The sequence below is a fragment of the Gadus macrocephalus genome, chromosome 13, assembly GCF_031168955.1.
Source record: "Gadus macrocephalus chromosome 13, ASM3116895v1".
NCBI lineage: Eukaryota > Metazoa > Chordata > Actinopteri > Gadiformes > Gadidae > Gadus > Gadus macrocephalus.
The window spans coordinates 19,819,502-19,837,182 of NC_082394.1; the positions used below are offsets into that span (position 1 = coordinate 19,819,502).

The following is a 17,681-nucleotide window of genomic DNA, read 5'->3' on the forward strand; positions in this document are numbered from 1 at the left end:
TTTTCTTATTCTTCTTTCTCTCACGCTCATGGCATATTTCTAATGCTTTGTCAAAAATTTGGTCGTACAATGATTTAGGGGAAAGTTCGTAGAGTAACTGAAACATTTCAAGGAAGATATGGAATATGGAGCCTACATGGTTCCTCATTGCCGCTCTCTGCATTCTGTGCCTACGAGGCATTGGGAGCATCTAACCGCTGGTCACAGCATCACTTCCATACACTGTGGTCAGAGAATACAGGGCAATCTGGAGTTATATTTAAGGCTACTTATAGAGTGGCCTTTTTTATGTTGTAATTATAGAGAAACTGCAGGCTTTGAGACACAATCAGTGGTGACTCTCAGACCAACAGATTACCAATTTAAGAGGGGGCCGAACCTCTGGCTTGGATGACGTTTGATTTACTTACTCCGGTACAGATTTTATTGCGGTTGGGAACTATTTTCACTAGGCCCCATGTTTTGGAAGGGGGTACATGAGAATTTTGAAGTGATTTGTGTGGAAATTTATCAAAATTCAACTTAAGGTCCGATTTTGTACTCTTTTATTATTTTACTTATAGTTTTACATTATCACAGGGAGAGTGTAATTTGATTGAGTTGTTTGCTGGGGTACATGAACATGTCAATGTGTCAAATGAAAAAAAAAAAAAAAGTCTTGCAATTTATTCAGACAAGTCAATTTTATATCTACATCGGGGTCACTTGGGCCTAAACTTCAATGCATAGGCCTAATATTAACGTTGTATAAAATGTGTGTTTTGGTTTTGTTTCACAGCTGTCTCAAGCTATAGGATTATTTTTCATTTTACAGTGTTTACACTCGCACTAGGAACCCGATTGTTACCCACTTTCCTCGCTGCCACAAGCAACATGGATCTTTCTTTTTTGGTATTAATTGGTTGGTAAGTAGGTATCGTCCGTAACAATATTCCCTTTTACAGAGATCCCACAATATGGCCGTAAATGAGATTCTTCATTATTCTGGCTTTATTTGAACACGGAACCAAACAATGCCGCTTTGTGCATTGGCGTTCGGGAACCCGAGGCCTGACTTGTAACAGGACAGCGTAAGCTTTCTTGTGTGACGTCCAACATGCACACAGAGCTGCAACATTGCTTTATAGAAAATAACGGCGCAGAACTGAGTGTTGAGGTACTTTGCTAGCTGTGCACATTCTTACCACTGCAACGAATACAACATGGTGATGTGTAGCGCTACAGTGGCGCATTCGTGCGAGCAACATGTTTGTGCGATCCCAAATAGTTGGAGGAGAAATGTAAGCAGAACTGGGAGTGGTTTGAGGCAGAAATGTGTGCCGACCTTAGACGGCATAGAAGGAGACCATAAGAAACATCGGTTTCTTTTCAGAAATTGTTAAATCGCCTGGTGACGGGTTGCACACATCCAAACCCATCCCTCCCCCCGCCCCGCCCCCTGGTACCGCCATGACGGTTCCCCCTTTTTACACACAGCAACTCGTGTTTGCTACTCCCTCCCCTACCGGCTTAGAGCTGACCAACAATGATCCCCACTCCGTGTTTGCCACTCCCTCCCCTTCCGGCTTACAGTTGAACCAAAACGCCATTTTATACAGAAGGAGACAGTAGGCCGCATCATTCCCGCCTTCACCAGTCTGTAAAATGACAACAACTCTTGATCCATTGCCTATTGATCTCATTGGATTTACATGCGGTCACTTCTTGAACTGACCTAGGTTCTGTTGACTTACACCAACGCGTCTGTGTCCATGTGACACAGTCATGTGTTGTGTCCTCTCACCATAGTTATGACTATCACCTTGTTACTCAGCCTAACTGGGCTTAACTGTGCACGTGAATGCACTCACTGTGAGTTTGGCAGTTGTGTTTGTTAATTGCGTGGGTTCATTACTGCTACACGTGTGGTCTAGCTGCCTAAACCAGTGTGTAAGCACCGCTCCTTGTGTAGGAAGCTAAGAGCAGTAATCCTTACAGTTCCTGATCACCTCAACCCTCTGCAATTGGTTGCCTGGTCCATGCTGCATGCCCACTTTAACTTTGGGCTGTATGGCTTGGGTTCAGATTTTATGATTCATCATCAGAGTTTTTATATTTTTGCCGAGTTATTTTTCCCTACAATACTGAACCTTTCTATCTATCCTTTGATATTATAGTATTTTACAGCAAGGCAGAACAGATCCAAACACCATGGGATCGTTTCATCTGATTTGGTAACTGGGTGTCGTGAATTGGTGTTAATCAGAGCATTCTTTCTTTCTTGTAAATCTTTCTTGCATGCAGCCCTAAATGTGACGGTCGAACAAACCCTTTTGTAACCTGTGCGTTAATATTGATGAGTTTTAGGGGAAACCCAGGAATCCTTATTCCCTTGTGTGTTGTAACCTTCAGAAAGCATTACTGTCTACAATGTGCATGGTTAAACTTCCCGTCCCGTCCCCCCACCTCGCGAAAGACATCTCCGTGGCGGGGAGAAAAATGCAGTGGCAGATGTGTGGACAAGCCCTGCCTGGGGCAGGACATCCAGTCCTCTCTGGTGGACTTTAACAACCTAGATGGAAAGTGGGAAAAGCTCAAATTTTGACCAATAGGCCATGGGCTGAGTTAAGGCTGCATTCCTAGACAATGACTAACAAGTCAGGTAGCAGGAGAAAATGAAACTGAAAAAAACGTCACCCCTCCAAGGCACCTGCGTTTAAAAAAAAAAAGAAGAGCATTAACATTGGAGAAAGGACATTACAGTGTTTTGCAGTCAGCACAAGATTCTTTTCAACAGAACCGGACAAATCTTCATTTTTTACAATACATTGTTGCATTTAAACCCTTACAGAGCCGTGTTGACGGTGTGGTTGTAGCTCACTCACGCCGTCTCCTCTTGGCAGCCAGGATGGCTTTGTATGCCCGTTGAAAAGGTAACGTGTTCAGCAGCAGGGCCCTGACAATAGCAGCCTTGTAGCGCTGCCTCACCTGCTAGTGGGAGCTAAAGGGATCTGGCAGGCGCCGCCACCGAGCTAGGCCCGGGCCGGAGGAATGTTCCAGCAACGGCTCCCACTAACATCCTCATAACTGGGCTCTTTGGAGGGACGCTTGCGTAAAAACCAGTTTGAGTTATTGTGCGCCACAGAGGAAGGCTTGGAGACATACCGTGGGGTTTCTTTAATCTCGTCTCTGTTCTCTCTCCAGGTCTGAACGGATTCTATCGGGGAGCCTTTGGGAAAAGACTTCGGAACAGTTTGGAATACAAGTCCAACTCTAGAATACCAGGTAAGAGGGTGAACAATGGCGTGTTATGTGACTTCTTCTTTTGTAGCTAAAGGGCCCCTGTTGTGGAAGGGCTTTTTCTGTCTTCCTGTAAACACAAACACTCGTGTGTCAGAGAGAGCATGCCTTTCAGCTTTTCAGGTATTTCCTCCGATTCATCGGAATCGTAAAATAGCTCATCGGCACGGATCCTGACTTCCTGCCCCCCAGCTGTGCCAAGTCCCCCCCCCCCCCTCCTTTCCCGCTACCAACTCTTCCCTGGAAGCCCATCCCAGAACGCTCGGCAGTTATTTTAAAGCACTCGCTCTCCCCCCCCCCCCCCCACACACTGTGTGTGTGTGTGTGTGTGTGTGTGTGTGTGTGTGTGTGTGTGTGTGTGTGTGTGTGTGTGTGTGTGTGTGTGTGTGTGTGTGTGTGTGTGTGTGTGTGTGTGCGCTGCCTCTATTATCCTGAGCCAGGTGAGGCTGACGTTTTGCCTCCTCTGGTTAACCTTGGTTACACAAACACTAGACCCTACATCCTGTCCAAACCATGCCTGTTCTGCCAGCGGCTCCCTCGTCTTGAATACATTGTGAAATTGGAGCCAGGAGTGCGTGTTTTGTTCCCAGGTGGAATGAATGGAGGCTCTCTGGTGTTGGCCGGGGAGGGGCCGGACACAAGCACCACAGTCGGGCGTTGAACTCTCTCTGTTGGATCTATTTCAGCCACACTAGATACCCTCGTCAATGGCTCCTCCTGATAGTCTATTGCAAAATGAGTAAATATTGTCGTGGAAAGTTGTCTTCGTTTGTTTTGCTTTGACACGGTTCAGGACTTGATTTCAGGTCTAGCGGTGAGATTATTGTCGTGCATGTGACTTTTAAAATATTGCCAGTCCCCTACCCCCGTCAGGTCCCTCTCTGTCTACACCGTCATTAAGGCCACAGTGTGATGGAGCCAAGTGCTGTTCAAACATACCCACTTCCGGCCCCTCTGGGCAGGTGGCCCTCTGCTGTGATGCCTCACTCCTAGAATATCATGTACACAGAGACACAGCTACACACACACACGCACATCATTCACCATAGTCAAACCGCACCTACTTGGCTCTGTTTAACCAGCTACACACACGAGCACACAGACACATACACACAGACACAGTTCCATGGACTGCACATCTCGTTTACTTCAACAGGCCATCATTTTGACCTTGGTTTGCATGCCAAATGCAGAACCATGTTAAGAAACACAGACACGCGCATACGCACAGAAACTCTTTGAATGTCATTCGTCGGGCAATGAGGGTTATGTCCACTCCGCTATGGCCTGTTTGTCCCCTCATGAATCACTGATACCGAAAGATATTACCCTTCCTGTCAGACAGAAAACAGTCGCACGCATGCAGCCAACTGGGGCGGACAGAGATGAACAGCCAAGCATTTGATCAGAGGGTGTGTTCGTCCCATCTCCACTTGTATGCAATGTCAACCAGAGCACATAATGGTCTTAACACCTTAGCCATATAAAGCAAGGTTGGTGATCATTCAATAATTAAAACCTTTTCACGGTTAAGAGCAAATATTTAGCTCAGTATTCTACAAATGGACAACTAGTACCAACTGTGTGCGGATTCATTCTATTTAGCGAGGATGTTACTTTCTCACAGTGAAAGTGCTTGTGGCATTTCAAAACCCATCCCAGACTTCAACAGAAATCTGTAGTGAACTTAGAATTACTCCAAAGTTGTAGATCCTTGAATGATCCTTACAGATGCATCAAATTACTTTTATATGGACAACCCAGACGTTGTAGCTGGAGGGCTGGAGGTGTTACTGGTGTTGGTTTATGGCCCTCACACAGTGTGTCCTTAGGCAGACAGGATTAAGGAACGCTTACAACAAGTCTCCAGTGAACTTCTGTAAAGGGGGCTTGCCTGTGTTTTGCCATTCTTAAGCAACATCAGGGCTCCAGAATTATTTTTTTCACTAGGAGCTCTGTGGCCCCTAACTGAACATTTTAGGGGTGCAACCAGAAATTTTACGGGCACACACCGCTAATCAACATGCCAACCAAATATTCACATTTCTACTATTTCCCCTGTACTACTAATAACTATTTTGATAATAGATGCAGAAATAACAATGTGCTGTTTCAAATTCAGTGTCACATTTTATTGTGATTCTCATCTATCCCAATGGTTTCCAGGTTTGCGCATGCATGCGTTCGACAAGTACGGAAGCGACTGTTTCACGGGAGTGCGCCCGCTTGTCGTGCCCCTTGACAGGACGCTGAGCCTCCTCTCTGCCCACTCGCCTCTCCATTGAGAATACATTATCAGGCCAGACAAACGCAAAAGCCTCCCGTCTGAAAAGCCCTTTATGGAACCTGAAGCAGAGTCCTGCTCTGGTTCAGGTGACCCGCAAACTTTGGATGAAACGAGTCGGGTCGGACGCCTGAACAGCGCGGGTCGGGTGCGAGTTTTGCGATTGCGAGCGAGACTTCACCGGTGCTGGATATAATCAGGAACGGAGGAGTCAACTAAAACTGTCAACAGTGGATGATGTGCTTTTTTTGCACAACAATCTAAAGCACCAAGCCAAAAACCAGATAGTGTAATTCCCATCTAATGTTTCTTAATTTTCCATCGGGTGCGGGTCGGGTGTCGATATCAATTTATAGTGGGTCTGGTCGGGCTACTGTCGGAACACGGGTCGGATGCGGTTTGAAGTGTTGCGGGTACGGGCGGGTGCGGGGTTTGTAAAATAAGACCCGTGCAGGACTGACTTGCACTGGCACACTAGCCCAAGGTCGGAAGAACGAGGCAATAGTTTGCTTGCTCATTGTAATCGCACGTAGCAGGTTTTGAAATTAGCGCCATTCCCTATCCTTCTTTCACTCATTGGCCTGCTAAAGATTCCGGATTCATTGACGCGCCCCTTCCACTTATAACGTGTAAAAAAAAAAGAAGGCCAAAATTACTGGTCGCACATGCGCGACCAGATGGAAAATCCGGTCGCACACTCTCAAATTCTGGTCGCAAAATGCAACCATTTGGTCGCAGACTGGAGCCCTGAACATGGCTCCTTAAATATGTCTTGTGTCAATGTCCAGACTTGCAAAGTATTTTATATAAAAGTGAGGTTGAGTTTGTTTGTTTGTTTAAATTCATTTAAACATTTGATTTCAAGAAATGTATTTGATTGATGATTCTTCTTATCCAATGCTCCACTTCACCTGAAAGGTGAGTCTGAAAACATGAACAGCTTTTGATAGTAGTGGGCGATATAATACAGTTCAGTCTTTCCCCAAGCCCTGCATTAAGGCGGCTGCCTTAACAACAATAGGGCCCCGCCTTGACTACCATTGTATAAAAAAAAAAAAATATATATATATATATAAATAAATAATAATAATATATTTATTTTTTTAATCAATATTTTTTCATTATTATGAATTAACAAAGTACTCTCTTAGGGAGAGAAAACATAAAGATAAATAATGCATTAGTAAAAGTGGTCGTGCCATAAAGCTTTTTGAATGGAATTGAAACGGAGAACATAAATAGTCCTTGGGCCTTGACACTATCTCTTTCTGATGGTGGGATTTCAAACTGCTCTCTGGAACTGACCTTCATGCCAAACTGTGACGGCAGTGACTGTTCGGCAAGACTACACACGAGCATGATACAAATTCTACCGCTGGTATCCCTGAGTGGTCTCTCTTCTGGTAAACATTGAAGGAGGCTAGGGAGATGATTTGAAAACAGCAGTTTTAACTGTTTTAACTTCAAAAGGCGAATATAAATGGATGAACTTAGTTATGACTAAGGTTAAAGTATGATTTTAAAATGTTCAAGTATTGATCTCTTTGATACCTTTTGTGTGCTTCTAGTGTCTTTGTGATCCGAGAGAGTGGCTGCTAATGGCTGAATGCTGCCCTGGGGGCCTTCAATACAGGGGCAGGGACCTTGTGTTCCTGGAGTTCAAAGCTCCTGCTGACAAAGTGGCACGCCGAACAAGAGCCGCCGTGCTCCAACTTGTCTCCCGAAGAACAACATGGCCGAACACCTGCACACTGAGGCTGCTTTTTAATGAATCCCTCAAGTCCTCTTCTTTATTGCCAATGGAGGTCCCAGCCTGTTGAGAGCAGAACCACTTCCACGGTCCGCTGTCAGGCTTGAAATGTGTTTACAGGCGGGAGAAGGAATTTATCCAAGCTTTGGGTTACTTTTTTTAATTAACTGACTCTGAAGATACAAACCTGGCACATGTTTTTCATCTAAAGGAGTATGTTACATGTAAAGATTTGCATAGCAAATCTTTAAAATCCCTGTGAGTAGCGCTTCCTAAAGGACAACAGGGGAAACTGTTCTCATGGCACTCTCTCCTCCATGGCTCCTCTCTCTGAGACGGTGACTTTCCCCCTGAAGAAAGGACATGCTATTGGACTCGAGCAGAAATGCCGCTAATGAAATCACATCAGTCATCCCCGTCTCTCCCCTTCCTCTCTTAATCCTTCTTTTCCTTTGGCTGTAGGATATCTCAATTTCTTCTTTACCTGCCCTTATGAATTTAACGGGAGAGAAACAAGACTTTTAAGGCTTCAAGGAAAAATTTGTATAAATTGTAGTATAAATTGTAGTATAAATAATCTAAATTAGTATATTCTTAGACATGTAGTGATCGCTGCGGAAACTCAATCAACTTTATCCATGATGTCTTAGTATAACCGAATGTGGATGATGATTGTGAACAAAATGTACAATTAAGATAAAAAAAGAAATGAAGAGGTCATTCTCGCTTCCCTGCATGTTTCAGCTAGCCCTGCGTGTAGGGTGGGACTACAAACAAGGCTTCTGTTTGAGGAGGGAGTTGGGACTGAAAGCTCTGACTGTGCTGCTTCTGCAGTTAACCCTTATACCCAACGGTATCTCCTTCAAACATCAAGCAGGGTTTATTGTTTGATTATGGTCTGATAATAAATACTATGAAGAAAGGTTTTAAGGAATGAATGAATGTGTCTGAGCTATGCATAAGCAGTCCAAGACTACAACCTGGGAGAGTTTGCAGTTTGAAATCTGCTTTTTTTTTTTTTAAATGAGCATTCATTTGAACAAAAAAATAAAAACAAGAAACGGCTGGTTGCAGAAGGAACAGAAGACAGAGTTTTCCAGTCTACCGTCTGCGCGTTTTCGTACCTCTGGATCATCACCAGGAGAACATTTAGCGGACTAGTTTTGGGACGGCCCATGAGTTCCATATCGGGTGCCTCAATTTTAGCTTGATGTCGTAAGTTGTTGCTTGTTTTTCTCTACCGTGAATCCAGATATCCTGGGGCCTGTCTATGGCCTATCACTCCCTTGCTATCTCTCTTGCTATCCAATGCAGTTGAATGAATGGAAAGCAAGTTTGGGAGAAAGAAGAATGGATTGATGCAGGAGTGTGTGATGGCAGATGGCTGGGGAGGCGTCTGCCACAGGGACACCCACAGGGACACAGGGCTGGGGAGGAAGACAATAGGTGTAAAGAGGAAGGGTGCCTTCCAAAAACCCAGGGTGATCTGAGATGGTCCCCGGGGGTGCAGTTAAACACAGATGCGACTGATCAATAATAGAAAACGCTGGAACCGCCGCACACACACACGCATAAAGAGAGACTGGAATACAAACACAAAGCTAAATGAACTGGGCAGAGAGTGCTCGCCTCGGGAGGAGGGGACAGGACATGAGGACGCACTGCCCTCTGGGCGACATCCACCTACAATGCACTGATTTACACACAGTGCTGCCACCACTGGGGGGGGGGGGGGATTTCCTCCTGACCGTTATCTAACCCAATATCCAATCAGTCCCTTAACACAAACAACCACTGGGCTCCCAACCAATGTGCAGTACACATGTGTAAGGGCCAGGCGGGTCCTACTGCGGAGGGAACCCTTGCGGTCTCTGGTTGTTCTGTCACTTCAAAGGATCTCTGGACAAAAGCCTGCTGAATGTAAATAAGCGTAATGCCAAGGTAAACGCATAATGATTTAATGTGCAAACTCTGATTGTCGCTGCTCAGTCTTTGATTTCGTTTTCAGAGTCAGGGAGAACCAGCTTGACTAGTGAGGTGTGACTCCGCCCTGGAATTAATGAAGCCATTTGGGAATTGGGTCGACATGTGGCGGGTTTTATGCATCCATAGTGGTAGACCGTAGCTGGGTGTGTGCGTGCGCACATGCGCACACCCACATTAAGTCCATGTATTTTGCATACTGGCCTGGGCTCTTTGAAGGACAGTCATTCAAAGAGCCCAGGGTAGGGTCTTTGAGGAGTCATCTTATTATGTGACCCAAGACCACAGTCTGGTCAACATGTCCTTGTTAAAAGCTAAATGGAAAAGAAAAAAACCTCATTCATGAGGAATTTTATTGGATCAGGTTTCGTTCCCAAGGCAATGGAAATAGACTCTGGTAGTTGGTATGGAAGTCAAACGAGTATCTAGAAATATATTCCATGGCTAAGCTGGTTTTAATGTGAGATAGGTCGGTTAGTACACCGTCCATCATGGTGATGTATGGTGTATGCAGCAGCACAGCTGCCCTGAGCCTGGTTTCATGTCAGGTAGCTGACAGGAAGTGCAGAGTTATGCCCTAGGCCTTTCGCCTGGTCCTACGCTGATTACAGTGTGTGGGAGAGTCTGTGGGTGAACGGGCTGTCAGCCCCTCATCAAGACTCCCATAACCTCCACTGCCCCACCCTGTCCAACCCCAGCCTCCCCCTGCTACACTCACAGAGGCCAGGGGAATAGAGGACTGTTTGTTCTCACACTGCTACCTTGGGTGCGTACAACGTGTGTTGCGGTGTGTCGCTCGGTAAGTTGCATCAAAACAGGGCCAATGCAGGCAAGGTGGGATTGACATGAACAAATCTTGACCCTGACTTTCTTGCACGCTGTCTCCATGTGTATACTGTATCCACTATATATAGGTCCTACACTAACTGATGCCATTTTAAGAGACATGGACACCCTTTCACTTAATAGAGCCAAGCCGGCGGTATGAAACAAATATGTCTGATCATAGAGCTGCAGTAGAGTTTGGGTTTGGCCCAATACAACACCTTGAATCACACATGATCTGCTGTATAATATCACATGGTTGGAGTGTTTGTGTATATTTAAAGATTTGTTTCCTTGTTTGATGACCACTCTTGTGGTGCACAAAAGTAAAGTGTCTTACTGGTAGGCAAGATGGCGTTTGGGGTGACCAAGGGAGAGGGGTGTGTGTGTGTGTGTTTTGGTTGGTTTGTTTGGTTCAATACATCTTCTTTCTATATTGATCAGTTGACTGGATGCCCGTCTCAGCCACGCAGGGGGTCTTCTGGAAAGGGGACCCTGCTGTTGTGTCAATTTAGTTCAAATGAGGTGTGGTTAAAACAGGAGGCTATCAGGAACTCCAGCAGAGTGGGCTGAAAGACACACACACACACACACACACACACACACACACACACACACACACACACACACACACACACACACACACACACACACACACACACACACACACACACACACACACACACACACACACCCCTCTCTCTCTTTAATCACCTCCCCCTCCCTTGGTCTGCACACCCCACACTATTGTGTGTGTGGGGGGGGGCTGGGTGGGGGAGGACCACTGGTGCATTTGGACCCTCCCTACAGCCGTTGGGATGCCCCATCCGTCATGTCAGGGTGCGTATATCCCCCCCCCCCTCCCGGACACCATTCCCCAACTCCCACACCTGGGACGGGGAGGAGGGAGAGCGGCGGTGGGACAGGGGGTATCCCTATATCAGGTTGATTACCACAAGGCTTGTGCAGAATACAGATGATTGTGTGTGTGTGTGTGTGTGAGGGAGAGGTTTACGACCTGTGCTTGTTATAGTCGAGGCAGCTGTGAATCTCAAGCAGCATTCCAGTGACCGGCCTTATCATCCATCTGCAATTCAGCCCTCGCCTGGCCCAAAAACCACTAGCTCGCAGTGACACCACAGAATGGGTACCTTAATGACCTAATCTCTTGAAAACATTATTTGAATAGCGGATGGATAGACCTTTGTTTTTGCAGCCTGGAGGCTGCGTATGCAGACGAGATTCCACTCGCTGGAGGTTTCTATTTTTAGTTTTTTTTTTAACATTGGTGGGTCAACCGCGTGGAGCAAAGCATGAAGCACTCCCACTGAACCCTCCTGTTGAAAGTAAAACCCTAGAGAAAGTCCCGGTCAAATCCGATGGATTACAACTGAAAGGCTGCCAGTTGTTTTCTTTAGGTAGCGTTCTCAGACGAGATTGCATTCGATGAGAGAATGTTTGGCATTGTGCTTGTTGTCAAGGTCGGGTCGTTCAGACCTTGTTAAGACGTGAGATGTTATGGGGGCCCTCCCCTCGTAGTCAGTATAATGAGGCGTTGCTGTGTGTGTGTGTGTGTGCGTGTGTGTGTGTGTGTGTGTGTGTGTGTGTGTGTGTACACAGACTGGAGCTCAGACTCCTTGTGCCGTCTGGTGCTCCATGATGAATGAGACTATTATAGCTGAGAGGTGCGAGCCATGACTGTGGAGTGCTATACCAGTGGGTAAATACACACACACACACACACACACACACACACACACACACACACACACACACACACACACACACACACACACACACACACACACACACACACACACACACACACACACAGAGAGAGAGAGAACAACTCCACACTGTTGTATTATTGTGCTACGCGTTGTCCTATTCCCTGTCTTAAACAACCATGTAACAATCCCATTTTGTCATCGTTTAGCAGGACTTTCTTCTGGTTGTATATATAGATTCTAGACAGAGATAGATTTCATACGCCCATGGTGCTGCATGCCTGTTGGTGATGCCAGGGCTGGGCTTTGTGCTGCTCTATATATAGTGGGGTGTGCCTCAACACCCCAACAAATGAAAGCCTTTCAGTATTGGAGAACCTTTTGGAAAATCTGAAATGGTCAAATGAAAGCATGCACAAAGGAAACGTGTTCTCCTGTAACATAATGGGATTACAAAGGAGAGAGTACAAAAGAGTCCTCTTTGAGGATGAGGCATCATCACTTAGGAGATAGCTCAGGAGATGATACGCTGAAGGTTTGCTTGGTTCGATACCTCAAGTGTCAGTTTCTCCAGCAAACGCAACCCCTAGAGGCCAAATAACACATTTGAAAACGCTGCTCTCCAGACATGTACACGCCCCTTTTCTAACTGCGAGCTGCCGGAACGATTCCAGAGGTTTGCATGTTTGTGACAACTTATCACAGACCAAGCGTGGAACCGGTGTTATGTTTTGTCAGCCAGGCAAATCAAAGCACTGTAGTTTATGTTGTTTGATACGCCAACCATTTTTTTCAGCAGTACATCTGACAATTTTGAAACGTGTATATAGTCCTTAAGCAACAATTTCTTTGGAGAAGACTCATTCATGTACATTTGTGGACCTGACGTGTATTTATTCAGGCAGCTCTGGGATGGATCTTCACAAACGTGCTCTATATTGTACTATAAATGCAGTGTTTAGGATAAGATCTTAATGCCAGAGTGCCACAGTACAGCACAGAGCTAAACATGGAGGCCGATTGATATATTGCTCGGCTGATTTTATTGGCCGATATTGGTGTACCACAGATATATCAGTATCGACGTATGTGTCTGCCGATATGAAACTTTTGAAATTGTGAAGATTTATTAACGTAATCACCTCTTTTTAAATCCTCTACTGTTGTTGTTGAACCTCTAACAGAGCACATCGGTGTTGACACTCCCGACACATCATGTTCTGTTGAAGGTTAGTAGTTCCTCCCTATACTGCAGGTCCTGGTTCATTTTAGCTCATGTTTTAAGGCGTTGTTGCTGTGGCCCGAAGCTTTTCTGGAGGGTAAGCAGCCAATCCCAAAGAGCTGCTCAAACCCCAAGATACTACGAGATATATATATTTCTATATATATATATATATCAAATAAAGAAAGATGTACCTATATTTTGAATATCAACGGTAATCTTTTACTCCCTAATATTGGTATCGGCCCCTAAAATCCACTATCAGTCGGGCTCTAATTATTATCAACTGATCCTTTTTCTAAAGCAGTTACATTTGTTACATAGCCTGAGGTAGCATTGCAACAAAACTGACTTGTATCTGATTCAGAATCACATATTTAAGTTACCCGAATTTGAATCAAAAACATCAGATTCCATGTTATTTGTGCTGTCACACATTGGAAAAATCTGATTTGGGCCATTTTTGCTTGCAGTATGAACAAATCAATTGGTGGTCACACGTTTCTGCTGTGGTTAAATGAGCAAGAATTAAAAAGAGCCACCCAATAATAATATCTCCTTTGTTGAGTTCCCCTTCTTAAAACAGGTATGGTTGATCCTTGTGGTCAGGGGTGGCCAGTCCAAGCCAAAAATATAAGTCCAAAGTTAGCGCTTAGCTCTCTGGGTAAGAAGTTTTCCGGTGGGGAACATTCCTGAATATTTGTTACCTCTGAATCAGAGGCTTGAAGAGGGAGAGGTGGACAATGGAGACTAAGTATATCGTTCTTAAATGAGAGATGGAGCGTGCCCTGACCCAGACTTGATTATACTGTTGTTTAGTTTTGACCTGTATTCAAGCACCCAGTGCAAACTAGTGATGTTTCCCTCGCTCTACTGCCACACCGTTTATCGCACGAGGGTTGTGGAGAATGTAGAGTTGAGCTTTTCTTAAAATAATGGCAAGTTCACATTCCTCAAGAGAAGAGCCTGTAAGAGAAGAGAGGAGAAAGCGCGCCTTATCTGGCAGGGGTAAGACGAGGTAGTAGGACAGTCTACCATTTTAAGACTTCTAATATCCCTTGCAATTCTGGACAGACCTTATATAGTGTTCATTCTGGTTTTAAAACGGCAAATTTGTCAAGAGATACTGATGCTGAACCAGTCTGTAGAATATCATAATATTTCACCTGTTGGTGACATTTCTTTAATATTTAAAGAAATCCTGTTGCAGCTGGGAGCAGCAGCTATCAGCCTCCAGCTTCCACAGGCATATTCCTCAAAGTGCAACCTTCGAGTTGTAAAGGACACTCCAATGATCAGCTACACGGGCAAGTCCCTTACATTTACCGTCCATCTAACGCTCTCATCATCTATCAGAACGTGGTCTGCCTATGAAGTTTGATACTCACCCACATGAGGAATCTAGGGCATTTCGCAGGCCATGGGGAGGGGAGGTCAATGCAATAGGGATATGTTAAAGAGGACCTATTATACTACTTTTCTGGTCTTAATTTCTTATTAATGACTCCTATAGCGCAACCTGACACGAATCACAGCACAAAAAACGATGTAGATTTTCGGGAAACTCTTCCTCTCATCTTGGCGCTTTCAGCATTCTCTGGCAACGCTCGGTTTCGTCCTTCTCCGCCCCCTCGCCCCCCTCCTGCCAACCCAACTCCGTTGTGATTGGTTACCTTCCTTGAAGCGCGCGCGCGGGGAGATTTGACCGGCATATGGGGGCGCGGCAGGATTGCCTCTACGTAGATGATTTCCCGGAAATGTGAACAAGTGAATCGCAAACGTTGTCCCGAGTGTTTAGCGCTCTGCACAGCCACCGCAGACTGTCAGCAGGGAATACGTCGAAATGCATGATCGTCATTATTTGACACTTTAGTATGGTTAAACATGACTATCAATCATTATAACAACGTTTATATGTCATAAAAGTCAAAAAAGCATAATAGGTCCCCTTTAAGGTCAACATTTATCGGAGAGTGTTGGAGACAGTTTTTCAAATAAACTAACTAATTGAATAGCTCACCTGCGCTCATTTGTATTTACTGATTGGTATGTTCTCTATTTAGTTGAATAACATTTAGCTTGAATATAATTGTAATGTTTCAGTCAATACATGGATATGAAGGACCTTGACCCGCTCCACGGGGGAAAGCTGCATGTAGTTCATAACCTTAAAGGGAAACTTCACCCATTTCCATTAAGCTTTGTATCGTTAGAAACCCACTCATATTTTTGAATGGTCGTGCATCATTACCTTATTTTCTGGAGAGACTGGAGAGATCCATATCGATCTCAAACACTTCCTGTTTAAAATGACGCAATATGACGATTTTTGTGTAGAAGTAAATAGGAAGTGTAAGGGCCCGTGTCCACCAAAAGCCTTTTTAAAAGGCGGAGCGCCTGTCTGCAATGCATTCTCTATGGCAGGACGCGCAAGCAGCGCGCCTTTGAAAAAGCCGCCCGGGGCGGTTAAACGCTCCACGCGCCTCGCGCTTTTAGACGCGCGCCCCAGTTGAAAACAGTTGAACTTTTGAAGAAAAGCGCTCCACGTCATCTGCGCTTTTTTCGAACGACCAATCAAAATCGAGGAGGAGGCAAGGCTAAAAGTATCAACAGAACACAAACTGAAACAAACTGAAACATGTCGGACGAAAGTTTAATAACAGCTGTGAGTGAGTGTCCGGTCCTGTACGACCTCACGTTAAAGGTGGTATTCCCCGTACTGCCTCCTGCCACGATTAATGCTGTGGACCCACACTCTCCTCCGGGCAACCACGACAGGCGCAGGGGGATCGTAACCTCCGCTGCCACGGCAAGAAGCGCTATCTTGCATTCATTTTCTAATAAAATTGTAGGAGCAACCAGAGAGGACTTTCAGGTGTCAGATGCCAGATGATGGAGCCAACAGATAGAAGCTGTATATCTATGGATACAAGCGATGATGCGTATTAATGACGTAAATGAAAAACGCTCCGTGCGCCTTTTTTGAGCGGCGTGCACAAACGCGTTGAAAGCAATGCACGGAGCGCTCCGCCTTTTAAAAAGGCTTTTGGTGGACACGGCCCCTACGAGGGGAGGGTTCTCGTAGGACTACAAGCACTAGTCCCACCCCTCTATAGGGGGTGGGACCCACTGACGCTACAGACCTATTAGAGCAGTGCCAGTGGGTGGGACTTCACCAGCAGAAACTAACATCCACAGCATCTGAAGCTAAACTAACATAGGCTGTTGATGAAACTGAAGTACAATGGCGGAAGGTACAGGATCTGACAAAGAAGATGGCACCATTTCGAAAGAAATACAAACGAGGACTAATTCACTGAGTTCACCAACTAATACTCTTCACTAGAAATGTTGTGTGAAATGATTTTCAAGCAGTCTTGCGGTATCAGCTTGGTAGATGGAACAGCGAGGTGTCCGATAGGCGGAGATCTAGATCAGTGGGAGTGGCCAGCGAAGCTGTGCATCGTGGTGCATGGTTGGAGTTGTTGTCTTCAATCCACAAGTGCCAAAAAGTCACTTTCTGCCTTTTCTCGGTCAAGACGGCACCAAATTAGAATTTTATTTGTAGAATTTTATTCTACATATAGGACCCAATTTCAATACATATTCATGCCTCCACCGGTGAAATGCTCTTTTAAAGAGCACCTATTATGCTTTTCGACTTTTATGACCTATAAACGTTGTTATAATGATTTATAGTCATGTCTAACCATACTAAAGTGTCAAATAATGACGTCCATGCATTTAGACGTATTCCCTGCTGACCGTCTGGGGTGGCTGTGCAGAGCGCTAAACACTAGGGACGCCGGTCGCCATTCTTTTGGGATTTCAGGGATTTAGCTACGTAGAACAATCCGGATTTTCCATATATGGTAATGCTGCAACATGCTCATCCGGAAGTTAACTAATCACAACGGAGTGGGGTTGGCAGGAGGGGGGCGAGGGGGCGGAGAAGGACGAAGCCGAGTGTTGACAGAGAATGCTGAAAGCGCCCAGATAAGAGGAAGAGTTTCCCGAAAATCGACAACGTACTTTGTGCTGTGATTCATGTCAGGTTGCTCTATAGGAGTCATTAATAAGAAATTAAGACCAGAAAAGTAGCATAAAAGGAGATCTTTAAATGATGTCACAAAGCCAGAATTCATTGGCTGACAGCATCTTCAATAATGATTTTCTGTTGAAGCGTTGCACGTGTTTGTGTCATCGATCCTCTAGTTGACGAAGGCCCACTCTCTTCCTGTTCCACTATTCCACGGCCTGGGGTCTGCCTGCCTCCCCTGAGGTTGTGCAACAGGTCTGCTAATCTGGCACCGTCAGCCACGCACACCCTGCTATAAGGTTATGGAAAAGCAGCATTACACATGGGGACATAGAGGTCTTTTGTGTACTGGTGTTTTAAACGCACAACATTGAGGTGGTCCAAATGAGTACGGTAGTCACTGGGTCTTTACCGGCACTCCCTAAGCGGGGTAATGAGAGAAAGAGGGCTTTATGTGGTTCTAGCTGTGGACACACACACACACACACACACACACACACACACACACACACACACACACACACACACACACACACACACACACACACACACACACACACTACCTTGTGTTT

General features: G+C 45.3%; 1 protein-coding gene across 5 annotated transcripts in view; it reads left to right on the forward strand.

Annotated features, from left to right (window-relative positions):
* The window catches only part of plxnb1b (plexin b1b), a 68,297-nt gene that overhangs the window by 11,651 nt on the left and 38,965 nt on the right, over positions 1-17,681 (forward strand). For 4 of the 5 annotated variants that reach the window (XM_060068664.1, XM_060068665.1, XM_060068663.1 and 1 more), the window contains one exon: positions 3,184-3,264. The exons of the other annotated variant lie outside the window; for it this stretch is intronic. The gene's annotated coding sequence lies outside the window, so the exon portion shown is untranslated. The remainder of the gene's footprint in view (positions 1-3,183; positions 3,265-17,681) is intronic. 5 annotated transcript variants of the gene reach the window in all.